Raw genomic sequence first — 23,065 nt, 5'->3', positions numbered from 1 at the left:
ATTTTTTTTAGAGACAAACGGACAATCAGATTAATTTTAAAAAGAAAACAGAAAACCTTGAGAAAGAGGCCTTTGAGTAAAGTTTTGAATGGTTTAAGAAAAAGTTATAAGTGATATAAATTATATGACACGCAAACTGTCGAAAACTTACCAAGAAAGTTATTTCTACGCAACCGAGAGTTTTTTGGTATTTTCTTTTGTTTGCATACTTTTTGTTCCTCATTTTGTATGCATCTCAAAAGTTTTTCCCAATAAACTTTCAGGGTGAGCAGGGTTGCCAACATTTATTTTCAAAAATCAGGGAACTTGCGAAATAAAAATCAGGCAAAATCAGGCTACGTAAAAGTAACGGAAATTTCGCTGAAAGTGATGACCTTTTTTTTTTTTTTTGGTCATCGCTCCACATTTTCACTCCAATATGTGTTGTGAGCCTACTTAGTTGAATAGTTCTGCTGCATCAAAGCAATCCCTTCAATTCTCTTTTTCAATAAGAATTAACGGGAATCTTTCGATTGCTTGGATTCAGCCACATTTTCACTTTTTCACTTCAGCTATGGTACCTACTCCAGTTCCTTACTACCCATTTTTCATGACATTCGCAAAAATCAGGCAAAATCAGGCATATTTTCAAAAATCATGGAAAATCAATGGCTTATCAGGTTGTCAGGCAGAGCCTCGAAAAATCAGGCAACGCCTGAAAAATCAGGCACATTGGCATCTCTGAGGGTGAGTACTTTTGGAATTGCCATTTTGTTTTTTTCTCAGTCGGTTGTTGATGCTGCGGGTTGGTCGGTGATTCGCACCGAATTACGAAACGTTGTCCGAAGGGTCTTATTGATGGAAGTGCGGACATTACATATGAAATGGGTCAACCAGCAATCCAGTCCTTATTTGGAGTCGATTACGACCACTCCCGGCGAATCATCGGCTTCATCGAAAATTAATTTTCAACCCTCCGGCCGGAGGCAACCGAATCAGGTTGTATAGTAATAAGGGCTGTCCCAACGGTAGATGCAAAACACGGTTTTCAACCACGCTAAAACATTTCGGCTGGCACCGGTGGCGTATATTGCAGTTTTAGCACAGTTATCGATTTCAAAATTCCCAACAGTTATACGCCTTTGTTCCAAATTTATGCAAATTTGGAACAGGATTTCAAAATATACACTCAGAAAAATACTATTATGTATGCCATAAGATTCTCTTATGAAGTGGCGCCATAAGAAAAATTAATGAAATTCATAAGATTGTCTTATGACGCGAATGAATTCTGAAGATGAACGCCTACTTCAATGAGAGGTTGTTGCTTTTCATAAGAGATTCTTATGGAAACAGTAAATCACTTTCTAATAAGAAAAATTCTAGATATTTCATGCTGAAAACATTCACTTTATTGTTTGCCAAATTTGTTTAAAATTCAATCATTTATGGTCATCATCAGCAACCCGCATGAATCAGTATTATACAATAACGATTTCCATTATCTTCTTCCCAAGACACACGTAAGATTAGCTTTATAGTTTTGGATTATTGATGTACGATTAAGGTAGTCTTTTTTCAATGAAATGGAATCGTTTGGACGCACTTTACGATACAGCGAACGGGTTGTTAAGTAGAGTAACCATTCATTTTTTTTGCTTTTTTCTAAATACAAAATGAAGCAAAAAGAAAAACTATAGGTGTTATCGTTATCATATCGTCCGTTTCATGTGTTCTTGACGCTACATTGTATCTTTATAAGATCTTTTTACGATCAATAATGAAAAAGGAGACGATTCATGTAATAATTTCTTAAAGATTGTATTTTTCATTCAAATACGGTATACAATGATTACAATATAAAAAAATCATACATATGTATAATGTGGTCATTATCTTTATGCAAAAAAACATTCAAGTCGCCAAATAGTCACGCCCGAGCAGCATTTGTAAGGCCCAATGCTGAGGAGGATTAAATTGTATTCAGGATTCTCGGCCTGCAAAACATAAAAACTTAATAATTTTTAAGAAAATTATACAAAAATCGAACATTTTACCTTCAATAAACGCATCTATCACCTTCGTCGCCTAGTTGGAAACAAAAGTGACTCCTGGATTCAAATGGAGTGCCTGAAAACATGAAACGAATTGTTATAAAAACTTAAAATATTGTTAAAATTAAAGTTTTCGAAAAATGATATTTTAAAATCAGCTAAGTTAATAGGAACATTATTTGAACTTTTGATATTAAACACTGGCTTGGCTAAAAGAACTGTAAATATATATCACCTTGATTGAACATCACTGTTATATAATTGCAACATTCCAGGGCAAAATTAGCCCTGCCCTCAAGAGAAATTTGAAAATATTTGATATACAATATTATTCAATTTTAGAATTGATTTTAGATAATTATGTGCAATAAAACTTGACTTTAAAATATGCATCGGGTACACCACCAAGCAGATTTAAAAGCCAAATCAGATTCTGATCAAGATTCACAATTCATTCATTCAGTCATCCCAAATTCTGTTCTAAAATTCTATAATAGAGTTTATTTGATATTTTTTGTACTGGCTCTGAATCGGATTGCTTATTAAAGACTCTTTTTAGTCTTATTTTCAAAAACAGAATTTGGATTAGGTGTGTTAAAAGTTCACATTTTAGATTGTCATACTCATTCTAAAAACCTTATACATAAGAAAGGATTGTAAGTCTTAGAGAAGTTAAAATCCTTACAAATAAGTATTAAAAAATACAAAATAATGTTTCCTTGTTCGACTTTTACAATGAAAAAAAATTTGTATTCAACATATGTGTTTCAAGTTCACACTTGAATTGTTTTATATTTCCAAAATCTGATTCTGGAAAACTGATAAAGTAAACTGACTTCAAATATCTCCTGTTTTAAAAAGTTTACCACCTACCTTACTGGAAGAGCTGTCATTTCAAAAGGTCACTATCGCGAATTTCAACTCGACTTAATTGTAACCTGCAGTTTCGTATCTTCTAGAGATTAGTATTCTTCTATCACAGGCCACCCGCATACCAAAATACTATATCTCAAACAGTCAATATGATAAGTCGACTTATCGAGAAACACCCAAGTAACCATAAGCACTAAAATCTAGCACCAACTCTGTTCTAGCGTCAGCTATAGTGCTTGATTCTGTGCATCATTTTAGCTCTGTGAGCCAGGTTTGGCGAAATTAACTGCTGCATTAGTGCAGAAACTGGTATAACCCTATAAAAGCACTGTTATAGCATTGGTTGATGCTACAAGGTTGGCGGGCAAAATGCTGGGAAAATGCAAATGGCGTTCGAATGAGGTTCGACCATGCGAAAAAAAAAATATTTTGGATTTTTGTTCGGTTCATTTTTCGGCCATGATACTAAATTTGTAATTATTTTTATAATCGCTTATGCATATTGAGGAGATCTCTCGGATTGAATTTTCTACATGATATTTTTTTTTATTTTTCAGCTGAAAATGACCTGGAATCGAACTCATGACATATGTGGCTCTGACATTTGACATTGACTCTGCCTATGAACCTATCAGGTCCGCGTTAAATCTTTGAAAAAAAAGACCTATTTGAATCAAATTTCTAGCAACCGGTGCCCTGAATTTGCATTGATTCAGCATCAATCAATGCTAATGTGCTTTGGCCTAATGCCACTGTAGTGCTTACATAGTGCTTAAAAGCATTAAAGCAAGCTTGTGTGATGCCAATTTAATGCTTAGAAAATATAGCATTTGTTATTCTGATTTAGAGCAATGTTACATTTCGAAAGCATTGTGCAAAGCTGATAGAATGCAAGTTGCATTTTAAAAGAGTGGTATAATTCTAACATGATGCAGCATAGCACTCGAAGGGCTGTTGTAATGCAAAATTGCACTTGATGTGCTGATATAGTGTAATTTAGCCTTTGAATGCTGGTGTAAAGCTATAAAAATGCAAAGCTTTAGTGCTTATGGTTACTTGGGCAGTGACTGTCTTTGTAAACGTAGCTATTCTATCATACCATAGCCTGGCGGTTTCAAAATGACGATAAAAACCAAACATTCACAATAATGTTTGAAGTGATGATTTCATGAAAGGTAAATAATGTGTTAGACCTTCAGTATATTTTTTAGCTAATCTTCAAAATGATCACGAACTATAACTTATAACTTCCATAGATTTTTTTTCAGGTGTATGTTTACGGAATCCTGAAACGTCAAAATTATAAAAAAAGATAAACAAAGACGATTATGGCGATGTTGGTTTTCCTTTTTAATTTATTTGAATTCAGTTTATATTTGGTTACTATATGATTCAAATTCTAGTGTAGGAGTGCCACCAATCAATGCTTCGTCTCCTGTCGTATCATCCTGCGTGGACTAACGATTGTCTCTTCAGATGGCATCACAACCGGAGCACCGGATAGTCAGGAGATTGTGTAAAAACTGAACAGGGCTGAAAAAAGTAATTCTACAACAACATGAGCAGCTTTCAGAGAACATCTGCTGCATCCGCAACTATCGGGGAACTACTTGGACCCGTAAAACAATCACGGATACACGGTAAACTTTCGTATGAAATTAGGATGATTCAATTGTAAATTTGGTTAAGGAATAATATTGTGAAATTTTTACGACTAGATACTGATTCTCATATTTGTTTTATTTCTGTTTTTCGCAGGGAAGCAGTCTCGGTTTTCAGCCTAAGAACACAGAAAAGGATCAGATGATCATCTCTCGAGTGCCTGAAACAGCGACAAGATTTAGGATTGTCTTGGTTAGAGATATCAGTGAAGCAGCTTTTGGAGTGTCCACTACGGACTTTTAAGATCTGTAATGATGTTGACAGGTCAGGCAGGTGGATGCAATAACAACGCTGAGACAAATTTCTCCAGACTCAACTGAAAATCGTAAGTAAACAAAAAGGATTTTTTTATTGAACCATCAAGCCACCATCTATCACAAAATTAGGCGATTGTTCAACTTCAATCATTTTTTTTATTAGAAAAAGTAGACTGTGTAAATTTATAAATACTCCTAATGTCGCCCAGTCAATGTTAATGAAAACGATTGATGATTGCTCGCGCGAAAATCATCTCGCACAGCAGAATCTATTATTTTGTCTGGCTCCCAGTAACAAATAATAGATTTCTGTTTTCCGACCATCGTCAACTAGATTTTGTGAAGTTATATGGTCAACAATGATAAAACATGATAGAAAGCGTATTTGCGAGAAAAATTCTATTGTTTTCAAGTTTAATATTAAAATGTTTTAGGGCGGTTAAGAGTGCCTGGCGGTGAATGGTGACTTAATGGTTATTTGGTAGTCTTGATGAATCAGAAGCCTGAATTCGGAATGCGAAATTCTGTACCCGTATAATAACTCAAATGTTTATGTATAAAAACTTTGCTAATTTGTTCAAAAATAATTTGAAATTCCCTTCCCTTCAATCTTCCCTTCCGCAGTTATCATTGTGATCGAGTAGGAATCAGTTTCGAAGTCAATTATGGAAGCAAGCGTTCAGCTTACGGACTTTTACTAGCAGCAAAGGTACAAACGGCCACTGTTACCCTTATCTTAACTCGTTGCATTGGATGCATAATCATAGCTGACTGCAGTATTAGCAAAAACGATTGTTGGAATACCAAAGCTGCTGTTTTATTTTGCGAAAAAATATTTTCATTATTCATATTATATAATTTGGGTTATCCTTCTTAGTGTACCATACTCGCCGCAAGTGAAAGAACGAGAACTCTCGTATTTGGTCCGCAATGAATAGTAACAACTTTAAAGAAGTGACTACAGACCCCGTCCGTTTTTGGCAACATTGCTCCCTTAGAAATTTTGGCGTTTTTAGGAACAACGGGTTTAAACAATAAATTACAATAATGTAGCTTATCGATATTATTGAACTTTTGGAGATTATTATACACGCAACTCATTAATAGTAAGTAGAATCGGCCACAAAGATTTTTTGGCCGAAGAATTGTAAACTTTAACACCGTCTGTGTTGAAGCTCAGTGTTATTAAAGTTTTGTCCACCTTTTTTCGTTCCTTAATAACACTTCCTATCATAATCGTTGCAGAAAATGAATTGAATCTTAATAAAAATGAAAAAATGAATTGAATCTTTTGTAATTAACTTTTGTAATTAACTTCATTCGAAAACCCCTAGTCCATTTAATGCATTTGAAATTATACAGGGATTGAAAAGGTTATCGTGACAATTAACAATTTGATCATTTGAATTAGGTACAGTTTACGGTATTAAAAAGAATTTCAAACAGTGCAATGATTTATCTCCATTACTCGTTGGCGTTTAATGGGCATTCAAGTTATCGTCACGCAAACAGTTGAACCTTTTGATCTTAATGTATTTCAAATGGTTACTTTAAACTAGGCGCCATCAAATAAAAAGTTATTTGAGTACAAACGGTTTATATAATCTTTTTTCTTATTGCTCTAACAGTTTTCAAAACGTTCACTCAACAGTCTGACAAATCGTTATTTATCCGTGGCGTATCAATTTATTCATTTTACAGTTCAATGACATGAAAACGATATGCGTTAGTGTTTCATGAACTTTAAGCTGACTGTTTATAGAACGGTATCTTCATACAAAGTTCTTAACAGTTTTTAACAATTACATAACCTAACGACATATTTAAAATAACGTCAATTCGGAATTCACGTTTAACGCAATGTATTTTAATGTTTTATTAATCGTTCGTTTAACATTTTTTTACACTTCGTCAAATCGTCGTTATACTATTACAGAAAACGTTTGGATACAATCCTTATTTATGCGGGCATGTTTTAGAATCCTTCCCAACGGATTTTTTTAGCTCGGGACCGCCTTCAATTTGCATGTTTCCTCCGTTGCTGGCGTATCGGCACTGTGTACATTGTAAGATTCCTCAGGCGGACTTTTCTTACTCTAAAAGAAAAACAATTAGCAAAAAAGTAAAAAATAAAAAGCCAAGCAAGACTTACCCAGCGTAAGACAGTGTCCCAGCACATTCCTGGAGCCGTTTCCTGCCACGCGATTCCGGGAATTTTGGTTGAAATAAGAGGATTTCTGCTTTGGAAGCGTAGGCGACACGAAAATACGTTGACCTTCTTTACAATGATATGACCTCCAGCCCTGCAGGTTCCGGTTGATGAAGATCTTGCTGCTGGTGGAACATGTTGATCGGTATTAAAATCTAAATTTGTATTCAAAATAAAACGCCAAACCTACTTTACTATGTCCCAAAATACGGTGTAGACCCTGCACATCACCGGAGCTGGTATCTGCGGACCGATTCCGGCAGTTTATTTTGGGAGGCTCAGATTCTGCGCACCGTAGTGCAACCGTTTGTTTTGCCTCATCCTTTCAGTCAATTTTAGATTACTCTAAACAACTGCATTTTGGGATTCAAGGTTTCCGGAAAACTTTTCCTTCGACGCCACCACCACCAAATCCGCAAATCGCTGCCATCTCCAATTGTATTTACAATTTTACACAGACCACAGCTGCTGCCGCTTCTACGGAGCGTAGTGCTGGGGCACTGGAACCGCTCCAGTGTTTGTTCGGCCGGTTGATGAGGATTGTTCCGGCATCTGCTGCACTTTGATGAGCTGTAGGAGGGTTGGAAAAATAAAATTATTGTCTAACAAAAAAGCTTTTCCCTTACCTTTATTCCTCGCGTTTGCGGTGCGGGCCTTGATCAGCTTAATCTTAAGTGCTCATGCCATTCGTGGGTTGCCTGGCCAAATTAAGAGGATTTTCCGGAATCTTACGGGCTTAGGAATCTAAAGTCGCGCACGCCATTTTTTTTCTTGTTGACAGTGAAGACACACTCAAATACATCTTGAGTTTTGTTTTAAGGATTATTACCCGTATCTTTCAATAATAATTTATTATCATTTTAAGCGAAGACGCATGAAAAATATAAAAGTTAGTAAAAATTTGAAGATTTTAGAACGATTACTTGAATATTCACTATTCGTGTAATCAGATCAGAATAATATCAACGATAACGGGTATGATATTTGATTATGCGGGAACGCATCAGCAGACGGCTCCATCAAAGTTTTTTTTTTTAGCCGCATCTTTATCTTCGACCTTTCGTTTTTTGCCGATCAGCTTGCTGAAAAGTAAACAAATAATGTATTTTAGTAAACGTTCACTCCAAAAACATCAAATCGAACTTACCATTCCGGAGATAACAATAAAATTTAACATTGAAGGAAAACTATAATTAATAACTATGAACTGGCGATTGCTTCATACTGTTAGATGATGAAAAAAAAAAACTGAGGCTATGAATGAATGTGTTCATTATTTTTTCACAATGCCGTTTCTTCAATTTTTCATAAGAACATCGTATGAAAATTTTAAGAATTTCATAAGACTCTTATGAAACATTATTTTACACTCTAAAAAGCGGTTCATAAGATGCATCTTATGAGAATTATAATAAAAATTTGCCTGAGTGTACGACAGACTGATTTAGTTCACGGTGAAAAAATTTTAGCCAACAATGATTTTCTTACACACATGTTTGGGTAACATTGGGTGTGATAATAGTTTCTTTTTGAGATATAATTTGAATGTTTTTTTTCGCTTCAACCACCCTATACGTAACATAAATTGAGGAAAGATGTTAATAAAAACCATATCAAGTATAAATAATAGATGTCACATTATTCTTGATTTAATATAATTAAATAAAAAGCTTTTCATTTGGGCTCGACGAATAAGTGAATCCAGTCAGCGTTCTAAAATTTGAAAAAAATTAACGAAAAGAAAATTTTAATACTTTTTCGATGCGGTAAAATAAATGTTTATTGTTTGTTCTATAATTTTTGTTTTATTTGAGATATTGAGAGATTTTTAGTTTCGTATGGATTGCTCGGAGTCGTCAGCAGCGTCAATATCAGCATATTTTTCTTAAAACATAAATTTTTCATAAATTTACTAATAGTGAAACAAGTTTTTGTCAAACAAAAATGTCGACAAATCAAAGGAAAATTTCCTTTGACTTTGGGATGAACATTTCTCGTTTCCTTTATCAATGTCAGCAATAACTTGAAAAAAAAAATTGCTTCTTCATTTCATTTCAACAAAACCTTATTCCATTGATTCAAAGCAATTTGATTGAATTAATTGAAGAATTGTTTCGATTGACCTTTTGTTCCTCGTTGTGTAGTTATTTTTGCTTTTAAATTAATGAAATCCTGGTAGAATAGTTGAAATCATTGTTCTGTCAAAAAGAATATTCGTAAAATTAATTTTAAGACAATTAACCGTGAAACTCAAAACTAATGCAATTTTTCTAATAAAATGGGTTTTTTCTTCTCAATTATTGAGTGTCTGCAATGAAAACGTTTCCGTTTAAAATTTGCTCCTACACCGGTGGGGAGTGGGTGTTTTAGCCGATTCTAAAATTTCAAATTGTGCTTAAACTGGTATACTTTAAACCAATATTTACGCCTGAACCGTTGCAGGTGCTCTAAGATTTAAATTACCAACCATATTATAAAAACTAATTTTACCATGACAGGAACAATGGAAACCGCACCAGGGTGCTCACAGTACAGTGCATTCCCTCTGGAACACCGGAACATAAAAAAAAGCACGGAACCAAACTTCTCCCTGTCCATCTGGATCTAACAATTCAGGCAAAGTACCCGATAAAACGGCTGGGCCTGTTGCCACTGGTGCAGAGCATGCATAATCCAGGCCAATCCTCGCTTCCTGGTGTCGTCCGGTGATATGCCAACGATCCTGAAGGAGGGACCTCCGCTAAAATGCGCTGCACGTGGCCGCCATGGAAGGCAATGTCCATATGTACAAGCTGATACTGCAGACGATCGAGAATCCCGGCTTCATCGAGCTGCTGCACGGACCAGAGAACTGCCTCGACCGATGAAGTCAGTGCATGGATATGTATTTGAACACGCCGGACAAAAGTCGTGGCGAGACGCCGCCCCACTTTGCGGCCAAGTTTGGTTGCGTTGAGGTTGACGAGGTGCTAATTTTTTATCCGCAGTGCAAGCTGACTTAGAATTCATATTCATATGGACATATGGCAAAAGATGTGAGTAATTTTCTCATTTTAGTTTTTTTCATTAGAGTTTAAACCTTTTTTTCTATTCAGATAATCAGCAGCAGCGCAAAGGAAAACAACAACACGCCGGAAAATCGGAAAGACATCACCGATCTGCTGCAGGAGCGCCGGTTCTACGATCCATGGACAACAGCACTCCACCAGTCGTTGGCAAAGGACAAGTTTAGCCCCAAGTTGGAAATAATGGCGTTTGCTGGACAAGGAAAAGGCTCAGGTGTAAACGGTGGAAAATTCCACCGAGGCTGATTCCCTCGCCTAAGTACATTTCCCCCGTTAAAGCGCTGAGTTCAAGTAAAATTCTGATTGCCGCCGGAGGTTCGCTCAGTCCTGTTGCCACTAGTACCGCTGCTGTCCTCCAAAAATCCTGATCCAGAACCAGATGTGGTACGTAATACTAGTATAGCCATATATTTAAGTTTTTGTAATTCTTGGTAAACTACCTTTATACGATATACAAAATAAATTAAACGTGTAGAACTCAATGATGATGATGACTATGGGTGACTTGCTCAAAGAGCCCTTATTTAACAAAATTTGAGTAGAATAATGTCACTCACACTATATAAAATATTGGTATTTGTGAAAGCTTTTCATCGAAAAAAGGGTCAAACGTTGCTTCATAGAAGAAAAGAGTTAGTTTTTAGGTGATTGCAGAGAAGACCTGACGTGAGGCAAACGAAATGGCAGGGATTGACGGTAGCAGCCCGACCGGACACGACAGTGGCACAGTCGGTGCGGCCAAAGCGTTTTCTCTAAAGTAAGTATACAGTTTTACAATAGTAAAGAAAAGAAAAGAAAAAAAAAATAATTGTTGATAGAAGAAAAAAAAAATGATAGCAAAGAATACGGAAACGATTTAGAAAAAAAATACATGTGCAAAAAAAAATAAAAATATATGTGTCCTGTTCTAAATGAGAAATGAAAATGAAAAAAACGAGATATTCAGGAAGAATTCGGTCGTATTGGGGCAAAAAAAAAATGGCTGCCCAGGTTAAAGAAAAAAAGAGCTTAAACATGATGTAATAGAAAAAACAATCATGGCGGAAATTTCAAGTAACAGCAAATTTGTTTGCTGCGTGCTTTAGAAACAAGGAAATGTAAACACACACATAGAAAGATAGGAAGAACAAACGAAGAACTCAGGAGTGTTATTTATAGAGTATATAAGTTTTATTTATCGATGAGGAACTCAGAGATTTTGCTAGAATAATATTTCATAAGTGATCGAAGATCAAATAGCTCATGAAAGATTAAATGTGCACACCGTGAGGGATAGAGCTGAACATTTTGTGTTTATTTTTTCTTCCAGAAAACACTCGAAAAAGAAGCTTAGAAGAGCTCTGCAAAAATCTATGGAGGAGAACAACTCTCTCCGCGAACAGTTGGAACGTTTGTCTTCAGAACAAATACCAGATCAAAACTCAGATCAGAACTCAGATCGAAACTCGGACACCGGATTACGCCCCACTCACTCCAGTACAATGAGAGATGATGTTGCAGTCAACGTTAGTACCAGGAATGAATCGGTGCTTCTAGCTACCATGAATAGTGTAACGTTGGGATCCTTGTGTATCCCGGAATGTTTACCAAAACCTGGTAAATCGGACATAGACAAAGAATCATTTAAATACTGGAAGGATATGGTGATCGCTGCTTTCAAAATGGCTAACTCTGCAGATGAACAAGCTAAGTGGGGAGTCTTTCAGATGAAATGGAATGAAACCCTTCCGAACCAGGAATGCCTGACGAGCTACAGGCTCCGTTCTCGAATGCAATGTCTCGTCTAGACAGTTATTTTGGGTCGAGAACCTATCTCTTAGCTGAAAGAGGAAGGCTTATAAATTTACATCAGTCAAATGATGAATCCAGTATTGAATTTGTGCGCCGTGTTTCATCAGCAGCTAAGTTATGTGATTATACTGAGGACGAAGAAATGGAAGCTGTTGTCAGGCAGCTAATGAAGGGCGCTTCCGATAGCAGAGTAAGAAAACTTGCGCACAGAAACTGGGTAAAGCAGGGTACTATGAAAGACCTAATTGATTTGGTACGTGACAGTGAATTAGAGAAAGCAAACGAGGAGGAATACCAAAGATTCCGAGGCCGCAACGAACCAGCTTTATCAGTGGCAATGGTTACTCATGGTTCCACACATACTCGTGTCCAGAGTTGGCGTGGAAGAGGAATGCCACGTGGTAATCGCAATAACCGTCGTGGAGGAAGAGGATCGTACAAAGCACCAATGCGCAATCCAGGTGGAGAATCATGCTGGAGATGCGGTAGTTATTTTCATTTTTCGTCAACATGTTCGGCAGCTGGTAAAGGTTGTTACAAATGCGGTAGATTTGGACACATTGCTCAAGCTTGTTCCTCAACAGCTGAGAGCACGAAATCAATGTCATGGAAACGACCAACGACTTCAGAAGAGCAGATACCAAAGAAGATCGCCGTAATAGAAAGCAAGTCAGAGCAAGACTCCGACAATGAGGTACATAATTCTGACAAGAATCCAGAGTAGGCCCTCATGCACGTTGATCAAAAGCATCATTTTTTTTTTGAATTAATAAGAATAAGGATTTTTTTTTACATTATATGATTTGAACTAGAATTGTATTAGAATGAGAAAAAAAAAAAGAATTTCTGGTAATTATCAAATCCAATTAGTTAAACAAAAGTGAATTATTCGCTTTTTTATATTGGTCTAAAGAAGCAACAATATTGAACTACTTTTTACATTATTACTCAAGCTGTTAGTCGGGTACCTGAATTCAATAAACAGAATGAGATTTGAAGATAATTAAAGCTTATCTATGGCATGATGACCTATTCAAAAAAAAATACAATTGTATCTGGCTTCCATAGTCCACAGACAGTTAAATTCAAAAGAGGATTTATTGCGACATGTTCAAAATCTTGACTCTTTTCCCTATTAACTTTATTCACATTCATGAATATATTGTACAATTATGACGGGAGACAAAGCCACCATGAAATTAATTAATTTGTCACTCTGCAACTGTATCTAAGAGATAAGTTATTTTTTAGGAACCTTTGCAACTTCCTGACGTGAAAAAAACAGATCCTGAAAGTTTGGACATAAATAACATCGCAGTGCAACAAACCAATCTAAAGCTTAGTTCTTTTAGAAATGGGACACTTTCATCTGTTAATAGCTCTTTACTTGTAATCGGATATTCAAAATTTTGACAGCATTTTGTTGCCTGTAAAAAGTACTATTCGACCTATTTTTTTCAAAATTTAAAATTTACGCGTTGTAGAGATATATTCGATGCAAGAGAAAAAGAAAAAAAATATTTAGCACAGTTTCCTTCAAAATCCGTCATTATCCAATTGATTGCTGACAAAACCGTTGATTCTTCAAAAAATTACTGAGTTAGTGTGGTGGATAAGTATGCAAACACTGTCAATAATGTCTACAAAGTTCAAATCAAGCATTGGAGTGAAGCACATGATCGGCAACTACGGTTAAGGGTCATTAGGGAAGTCAAGTCTCATACCAGCATTTTTAATTTTCAATAAGAGAAAAACTTAGGGTAGATCGCTGAAAGGTCCAAAACAATTTTCTCCGATAAGCTGAAAGTGTTGCCTAGTGATAAGTCATTCAAATCTAACCTCAAACAACAATTTTTGCTAGTTGCAGAGCTCGTAAGTTGTAAAGCCGGTACCGAGGTTATAGGACAGATGATTTCTAATGAACGACAATACTTATGAAATACCCTATTTCAAACAAATTCCAGCGTTTAAATCCTGTACCATGTTTGCTAGTGGCAAGGTCCCGAGTATGTTAAAGTATGTTTTTGCTGGTTATTTTGTATAAAAATATAATAATTTGCCAATATTTTGCTCCTGAAAATAAAAAGAAAAAAAAAATTAAAAAAAAAACTTTGGTTTTTGCCGTTTTTTAAGCCTAAAAAGAGTTATCTTGTATGCACCATCCACATCCTACGATTTATACTAACCAATTATACTTCAAGTTCAATCTCATGCTGGTTTTACTTCGTTATTGTCAGATTTTACCAGCAGAAATTCCATTAAAAACGCTAGCAAATGTGGTCAGAAATGATCAAATTTGTTCATTTCGAAACAACTTTATCCACTAAACTGCTTTCAGCTTTTTTCAAAAGAGAAGTATTGGACCAAAAAGTATCAGAAATTGAAGGAGGAGGGTGAAACCACCTAAAATATAGATTTGACGAAGTATAAGTAGGAAAAACTGATCAATATCATGACTGAAAAAAGTGTGCGCCGGCCAAAGAGAGGTACCAAGCAAAAATCAGAAATTTCTCTTACAAAAAACGATAAATAATTTTTTTAAATTTTTTTCATGAAATATCATAACATTACCTTCATTTTCTTCATAGAAAGTATTTCGATCAAACGAATGGTTTTTGAGATACACGCATTCGTAACTGTCCCATTTCTAAAAGAACTAAGCTTTATTTGCATCAGCAGCTGACGTTTTTATAATTGCCCAGGTAGCCGGAAAAGTAGTACGATTTATGATTGATTCAGGTGCTCATGTAAACACAATCACGAAAACGTCGTTTGATGATATCATGGCCGATGAAGAAGCGTCTGGAAAAATCATTGCATTGCGTCCATCCTCTGATAAACCGTTAAAAGCCTACGCATCAAATGGAAATATCAATGTGGTAGCAACATTTTCTGCAGAGCTGTTTATTTCCGATGATCGTCCAGTTACGTTTGAGAAATTTTATGTCGTAGAGGAAGTACAAGCGTTGCTAGGATTTAACACGGCTATCCGATACAGCGTTCTCGATGTAGGAATTAACGTGCCGATAAGATATACTGCCGCTCATAGCAAGTCCGTCCCATTTGCATTTTCATCATTTTTGCGTTTATCCGTGGAATCACCTTCAAATTATCGGTAGTTTTAGGAGAAAAATTTTTTTTGAGTACTTTGTTCTGATGAACATTGAAAAAAACCTCAAGTAAATTTGTCCCATCGTGAAAATGATCGCAAGTCGGTCCCATCGAAAAAATCATCACAAGTCGGTCCCAAAGTCAATAATTATATGGTGATAGACGACCATGTAGTGTGCTTTGAAATATAACGTTGCTACTGTAAGAGTTGTGCAGCCAGCAGTTATATTGGATATGATACAGAACAACCCGGTTGTAACAGCAATTTCTCGCATGTTATAAAAAAAAAAGTGAAATATTTTTGCTATTTTTCCGCACATTCTACATAAAATTTTCATTGTATAAAATAATAACGCAAAAAAGGTCTTTACTTACAGTTCTCTTCATACCTATCATTAAACTTTCTAAGCTTATTCTGTATGTATTCGGCCGGGAAAACTTGATAATTTTCACCCAAAAATATGGCAATCTCCTGGGCAATAGATTTATAAATTTAAAACTCAAAAACCGGGCCATAACCGGCCAAATCTGGTCAAAATCCAGGTATTTTCCTATAAAAGGCAAGAGAAAAGGTAAATAATAAACACATAAAAACAGATTTTTTTACCAAGACACATCAACGGCGGGCATTTAAATCTTATTTTACTATTCCAAAAATGTATGCGAAGCTATTTTATTTTTTATCTGAAGTAATTTGTCCAAAAAACGATACATTTCATGAATTTAATTGTTTTTGGAATTGGTTTGCATTTTGCAAAAATTGTGAAAAAAATTCAGAAAAAACGGATTTTGTTTCCTCGATATCCGGGCAATCGGATCAGACCGGGAATTTCCCATTTATTCCTTATAGATCCGGAAGCCTGGTTAAAATTGGGCAATCTGGAATGCTTACCGAAGGTTGTTCAAGAAATAGGTTCCGTTAGACGGGGGCAAGCTCTCTTCTAGCCTTATTTTTTCATCAGCGTTAGCAGTTGGCTATGGAATGGGACTGACTTGCTATCATTTTTGCTAGATACCTACCATGGAAATAATCGCATATGCGTCCCAGAGCATAATTTTCATCCCAAACAAACTAAATTTTGGTATTTTTGAACGAGCAATGACGCAAAAGTAATTGTTTGTCACGTAAGTAACAAATGCTGTTGATTGCCGCCATCAAAACCACGGAAAAATACGAAAATTCTCAACACAAGTAACAAAATTCAATTGCTGTTTTCTCAACTCAACAAAAACGCAAATGGGACGGACTTGCTATGAGCGGCAGTATAGCCATCTTAACGCGGTTGTCTATGAATCATCAATACAAGCTCTAAACGAATTCCCCAAATTCAATATACCACCTGTATCGTTGAAGTACAATTCAGAACTACCGCCGTCACGTAACGTGTACACTCACATTCCACCGGCTTTTAAAGAGCTGACTAAACGTAAGCTAGGGGAGCTTTTGTGCTCAGGAATCATTGAAGAAGTCACACTAGAAATGGACCGTTCGTTCTGCTCGTCCTTGTTGGTAGTCCCAAAGGGTAAGGACGATATCCGCCTTGTCATTGACTTGAGAGGTCCGAACCGATGCATACATAGGACACCGTTCAAAATGCCTACCTTCGAGTCAATCGTTATGGAGCTACACGGTGCCAAGTGGTTTTCCACTATAGACCTTAAAAACGCCTTTTTCCATATAGAGCTTGACGAAAACTCCTGACACCTCACAAATTTTTTCGCAGGGGACTGCATATATCGCTACAAGAGACTTCCCTTCGGGTTGTGTAATGCACCTGACATCTTTCAGGAGTCCTTGCAGACAGTCGTCCTTGCCGGGTGCGAAGGCGTTATTAATTATCTGGATGATATTTTAATCTTTGCTAAAACGAAAACAGAACATGATGAGAATTTATCGAAGGTCAAAAGATGTTTAAAAAATCACAATGTTCGGGTCAACGAAGAGAAATGTGAAATCGGAAAACAATCCGTTAAATTTCTAGGCTTTGTAGTTTCTTCAGATGGTTGGAAGATAGAGGATGAAAAGATTGTAGCGCTTAAAAATTTCAGAAATCCCGAAAATCTTGCACACTCAACGAAATCGACACATTGTGGCTATGTGTGAGCCTATATAGATTTTCGCAATTTGTGTCTCACATGTAGAGTATGTGTCCCGCATATAGTCGAAAACATCGAAAACTTTATGTGTGGGCGACACATAATGTGTATGTGGTGAAACAAATGTAAGTTATAAAATTTGTCATATGGCGGCCATTTGTTAAGATTATTTATTTTAAAATCATTTTTGTTTGGAATTGTTTATTTTATGTTACTTTTCAAGTAAAAATTATAAGACTGAGTGATATCACTTTAATTTATTACCCTTTAACAGCCAATTTTATTTTTTCTGATTTCTCACCCGACTCTTCCGCAATAGATTTTTTTCCTCTTCCACCCGGCGAGATATTTAAAAAAAAACACTGTTTTGCACCGACCTCGCCCACTGCTGTGCTCTGGTCCTTCCATCGAATGATTCGGCATGACTTTCCTGCTTACTTCTCAGGTTTTTGTTCTTTATTTGATGCAGATTCTGGAAAAAATGTAAAACAAACTTTTTTTTTTTTTTTTTTTATAAATTACTTTATTTGAAACGGCTCATACCTTTGAGTTTTAAGGAGCCAAACTCGTTTTGTGTTTATAACAATTGATTACTTAGGTCTAGCACTTTTTGTTTCAAGAAAAGAAAAAGATAGGAAGGGAAATAGGAAATTGAAAAGAATTATAGACGGAGATCGATAGCTTTTAGAAAAAGATAAATTTCGAACATGTAGTCCAAATCTAGCACAGCTAACACATCCCTCACTGGAACATAGGGTGGTTTTCCTCGGGCCCGAAGGGAGTCTATCAAATTCGTTCTAGCGACAAGATGAACCTCGCACGACCAAACAATATGCTCGATGTCGTGGTAACCTTGGCCACAGCCACACAAATTGCTGCCAGCAATATTTAAACGATAGAGTACCGCATCCATGGAATAATGATTGGACATGAGACGGGAGAATATACGAATAAAATCCCGACTCAGGTCCAACCTATTAAACCAGGGTTTGAGGCTTACCTTTGGAATAATCGAGTGGAGCCACCGACCCATATCATCCTCTTTCCATTTGCGCTGCCAGTTGACAACAGAGTTCCTTCGTGCCAAGAAGTAAAATTCGTCGAAGACGATTTCACGGTGATACGTGTCGCCTTCTGTCGCCCCCACTTTTGCCAGAGAGTCTGCCCTCTCATTACCCATTATCGAGCAATGTGAGGGGACCCCAACAAAGGTGATGGCAAAGCAACGTTTTGATAAAGCACTCAGAATATCTCGTATCTTCCCAAGGAAATACGGCGAGTGCTTTCCCGATCTTATTGAACGGATTGCTTCAACAGAACTAAGACTGTCCGTTACAATATAGTAGTGTTCTGTTGGCCGTGATGCGACGCTTTCCAACGCCCAAAAAATGGCTGCTAACTCTGCAATGTATACAGAACATGGTGACTGGAGATTATATGAGGCGCTAGCTATTTCGTTGAAAACTCCAAATCCCGTTGATTCCTCTATTAGAGACCCATCGGTAAAGTACATTTTATCAGCATCGACGTGTCTATATTTAGCATCGAAAATTCTTGGAATCAAAAGTGGACGATGCGATTCCGGGATTCCTCGAATTTCTTGCTGCATAGACAAATCAAACTGGACAGAAGAGGTGTCGTAGTCAGGGATGAAAACACGAGTTGGAGAGTACGAAGAAGGATTAAACTGCATGGACATAAAGACATGATATATAGACATAAATCTTATTTGAAGATTTTGCTCAAGTAGTCTTTCAAAATTTACGATCACCAATGGGTTCATGACCTCACACCTGATGAGGAACCGAAGTGATAGTAAATTGAATCGATCTTTCAAAGGGAGTATTCCTGCCAAAACTTCAAGACTCATGTTGTGTGTTGAGGGCATACAGCCCAAAGCGATACGGAGACAACGGTATTGGATACGCTCTAGTTTGATGAGGTGAGTTTTGGCAGCTGACTGGAAACAGAAGCTACCATATTCCATAACGGATAGAATAGTTGTTCGATACAATTTTAAAAGATCTTCTGGATGGGCTCCCCACCAGGTGCCAGTGATTGATCGGAGAAAATTGATTCTTTGTTGGCATTTTCCTTTCAGATACTCAATGTGGGCTCTCCAGGTACACTTGGAATCAAACCAAACCCCAAGATACTTGAAACACCTCGATTGAGTGATCGTTCTGCCTAGGAGTTGAAGCTTAGGTTGAGCAGGTCTATGTTTCTTAGAGAAAACCACCATCTCCGTTTTCTGAGGGGAAAACTCAATCCCAAGCCCCAAAGCCCAGGAAGACAATCTGTCTAAAGTATCTTGTAAAGGTCTGTGCAGATGAGACTCGGAAGATCCTGTGACAGACACCACGCCGTCATCTGCAAGTTGTCTTAGAGTGCAGCCTTCAGAGAGACAACTGTCGATGTCACTTACGTAAAAGTTGTACAAAAGTGGACTTAAACATGAACCCTGCGGGAGGCCCATGTAAGAGGTTCTTCTAATTGCAATATCTCCGTGAGCAAAGTTCAGATGTTTCTCACAAAGCAAGCTGTATAAAATGTTGTTCAAGAGAGGAGGCAGACCCCGGGAGTGCAACTTGTCTGACAACACCTCTATTGAAACTGCATCAAAAGCTCCCTTTATGTCCAGAAACACTGAAGCCATTTGCTCACGTTTTGCGTACGCCATTTGTATCTCTGAAGACAGCAAAGCAAGACAATCGTTTGTCCCTCTGCCCCTTCGAAACCCAAATTGAGTATCTGAAAGGAGACCATTTGTTTCAACCCATTTATCCAAACGAAACAAAATCATTTTTTCCATCAATTTGCGTATACAAGACAACATCGCTATTGGACGGTACGAATTCGCATCGGACGCTGGTTTTCCGGGCTTTTGGATAGCGATAACTCTCACTTGTCTCCACTCTTGGGGAACAATGTTATGCTCCAAGAATTGATTAAATAAATTTAACAAGCGAAATTTGGCAGCGTCCGGAAGGTTTTTCAACAAGTTAAATTTGATTTTATCAATACCCGGAGCTGAATTGTTGCAAGAGAGGAGGGCAAGTGAGAATTCGACCATCGAAAAGCTGGAATCCATACCACACCTATCTGGAGGCACATCCCGTATTATTTTTTGTACAGGCGTAGAGTCTGGACATACTTTCCGTGCGAAGTTAAATATCCATCTATGTGAATATTCCTCACTTTCATTCGTAGTTGATCGATTACGCATGCTGCGTGCCACTCTCCACAAGGTACTCAAGGATGTTTCTCGTGATAAGCCACCCACAAAATTCCTCCAGTACGCCTTTTTCTTCCCCTTGACCAATTTTTTAAACTGATTTTCAAGGGAAACATATACTTCAAAAAGGGCGAGAGTTCCATATTTCCGGAAATCTTTGAATGCTTGTGATTTGTCCTTATAAAGCTTGGAACACTGCTGGTCCCACCATGGGTTTGGAGGCCTTCGAGGAACTGATGAATCTGGGATGGGTTTTGTTTGAGCACGAAGTGCACTTTCATGTATTAATCGTGAAAGAAAGTGGTACTCCTCTGTAGGAGGTAAAACATTCGTAGCACCGATAGCTGATGTTATTTCGTCCGTGTACTTTTTCCAGTCGATGTGTCTTGTAAGGTCATATGTCATATTTATTGTGTTTGAAGAGCTGACCCCATTGGTGATTGTAATTTTGATAGGCAAATGATCACTACCATTGGGATCAGGGATTACCTTCCACTGGCAATCCAATGATAGTGAATTTGAGCAGAGTGAGAGGTCAATTGCACTGTGTCTTGCAGGTGGTTTAGGTACTCGTGTTTTTTCTCCCGTGTTCAAAACTGTTAAATTGAAACTGTCACAAATGTCATAGATAAGAGTAGAACGACTATCGTCAATTTGTTCTCCCCAGACAGTTCCATGCGAATTGAAATCGCCCATTATTAACCTTGGCTCAGGGAGCACTGAGCACAGGTCCTCTAGGTGATTTCGATCCACTGCAACTCTCTGAGGCCAGTACAAACTGACAACACATAAGTCCTTACCTCTAATAGTTGTATGACACGCAACAGCTTCAATTCCGCCTGATAATGGAAGGTGGATTCTGTAAAAGGAGTGGCGCTTATTGATCCCCAAAAGGACCCCTCCATAAGAATCGTAACGATCCAGACGGATAACATTAAAATCGTGGAATGAAATGTTCGATTGAGAAGAAAGCCAAGTTTCGGACAACGCAAAAATGTCACAATTTATTTCATGAAGAAGATGTTTGAACGGATCCATTTTCGGAATTAGACTACGACAATTCCACTGTAGAACAGTGATATCTCCGACCTCTCGGCGTAAATTAGCCATCGAGAGAGATAAACACTGAAAGAAGGGGCCAGGTTTGCATCAATTGCTTCAAAAATGTCTTTGCCAAGGGGAGCATTGCGAAAACAATGTCTCTTATGGATTCAGATACGTTGAAAAACGATAATATTCCATTTACTATATCAGTTAGCTTGAAAATTCCCGCTTGGGAGGTTGGTTCTCCCGAAACTACGTTGAATATTGGAGACTTCGAAGATCCTGTCACTTCTGGTTTACTCTGGGGTACAAATTTCATGGGGAATCCAGGAGGGCCTGTTTTGGCATTTCTCGAACTTGATGGATTTTGTCTATTATTTGTTGTAGAGCTAACTGAGGGTATTTTTTTTGGAACTTTGGGGGTTTTAGGAGCAGGTTTTGCCCGTTTCCGGGAGTTTCCAACGAAGATAACTGGTCTATCCTGATCAGTGGAATCAGTGTCTTCACTGTCAACTGACAGCACTGAGAAGATGTTACTGCATTGGGGTTGGGTCGGAGGCGCCGCGCTCTTTAAAATTGCGGCATAGGAACGTTTTGACCGTTCCTTCAAAGAGCGCCTTTGTTTATCCCAGCGGCTCTTGAATGCCCCGCACAGGGAGATATCATGGGGTGAGCCCCCGCAATAGACACATTTCTGCTCTATTGCTGAGCACGCTCCTTCCCCATGAGTCTCCCCACAGTTGGGACAACGCGTCTTGTTGCAGCAGTGGGACGCTGTGTGCCCCAATTTTATGCAATTTTTACATTGCATCGGTCGAGGCACAAAGAGCCGCACAGGAAGCCTCAAAACTCCGTCAATCAAGACGTAGTTAGGGAGGGCGGTACCTGCGAAGGTAACACGAAATGAGGCTGAAGGAGTGTACCTTTTATCTCCATTAACGACGGTGGTAGTTCTGAGTTGGCGACAATCCAAGATTTCAACCGAAGTCGAATCAAGGCTCTTGAACTTACCAACGCCGTTGGATTTAATGTACTCCTCCTTGAGACTCATCTCTGTGATCACGCCCTCGATCTCTACGTCTCGAGACGGGATGTAGACACGGTACTCAAGGTTTATGAAATTGCTAGCTACAATTTCATTTGCGGCTTTCCGGTCAGCCACAACAACGCGCAGCTTGTTCGGACGTACTTTTGTAATACTAGTTACAGAGGGCCACCTTGCCAGATCTTTGGTGATCTGTACCACATTTAGTTGTTTACCGTTTACTTTGGGCCGGATGAAAACCACCCAAGGTCCAGTGAGAGATGAGCCCTCTGTGTATTTTCGGAGTCGGGCTGTTCCACTCTTAACCGAGGGCGATGAAGAATTATCACCTACCCGAGAAAGGTTCGCATTTGAGGGACCAGCATGATCTGTATCTTCCAAATGCTCTTCATTCTCGTAAGTTAAATTCTCATCGTCTTCGGTTGAAGAGTTTAACTCCCCGCCTTCATCCATATTTATCAACGGAGACACTAGTGCCTGCCGTTTTCAAAAATATGAACAAAGCACTAAAATTCGAAATTTAATAAATGAGAAAATGATAGGGTAGAAAAAGAGAAAAAAAAAGAAAGTTACAAACTTGTTTCCTTATTCGTAATCGACGATTTTGTTCAGTGTCAGCAATGGTCCTATTTTCCAACGTCAA

General features: G+C 37.7%; 3 long non-coding RNA genes across 8 annotated transcripts; 1 reads left to right on the top strand and 2 right to left on the bottom strand.

Annotated features, from left to right (window-relative positions):
- Nucleotides 1-1,884: 1,884 nt before the first annotated feature.
- Nucleotides 1,885-3,078, bottom strand: LOC129754330 (uncharacterized). Its single transcript, XR_008739011.1, has 3 exons — nucleotides 2,907-3,078; nucleotides 2,037-2,109; nucleotides 1,885-1,976 (listed from the first exon to the last, which is right to left on the bottom strand). It is a non-coding gene; the product is annotated as an uncharacterized LOC129754330 (long non-coding RNA).
- A 1,100-nt stretch (nucleotides 3,079-4,178) lies between these two features.
- Nucleotides 4,179-6,086, top strand: LOC129754329 (uncharacterized). 2 transcript variants are annotated; one of them, XR_008739010.1, is made up of 4 exons: nucleotides 4,179-4,242; nucleotides 4,310-4,546; nucleotides 4,665-4,893; nucleotides 5,450-6,086. It is a non-coding gene; the product is annotated as an uncharacterized LOC129754329 (long non-coding RNA). The 2 variants fall into 2 exon arrangements; XR_008739009.1 differs by having other exon boundaries at nucleotides 4,192-4,546; nucleotides 5,450-6,085.
- A 584-nt stretch (nucleotides 6,087-6,670) lies between these two features.
- Nucleotides 6,671-17,097, bottom strand: LOC129754328 (uncharacterized). Of its 5 annotated transcripts, none has more exons than XR_008739007.1 (6): nucleotides 16,926-17,097; nucleotides 7,970-16,863; nucleotides 7,661-7,869; nucleotides 7,225-7,604; nucleotides 6,978-7,159; nucleotides 6,671-6,921 (listed from the first exon to the last, which is right to left on the bottom strand). It is a non-coding gene; the product is annotated as an uncharacterized LOC129754328 (long non-coding RNA). The 5 variants fall into 5 exon arrangements; XR_008739005.1 differs by having other exon boundaries at nucleotides 7,661-8,116; nucleotides 8,182-16,863; XR_008739003.1 differs by having other exon boundaries at nucleotides 7,661-16,863.
- Nucleotides 17,098-23,065: the final 5,968 nt, after the last annotated feature.

The sequence above is a fragment of the Uranotaenia lowii genome, chromosome 3 (genome assembly GCF_029784155.1).
Source record: "Uranotaenia lowii strain MFRU-FL chromosome 3, ASM2978415v1, whole genome shotgun sequence".
Lineage (NCBI taxonomy): Eukaryota > Metazoa > Arthropoda > Insecta > Diptera > Culicidae > Uranotaenia > Uranotaenia lowii.
Note: the sequence above shows the minus strand (reverse complement) of the source record. Positions and strands in the feature narration are given on the sequence as shown.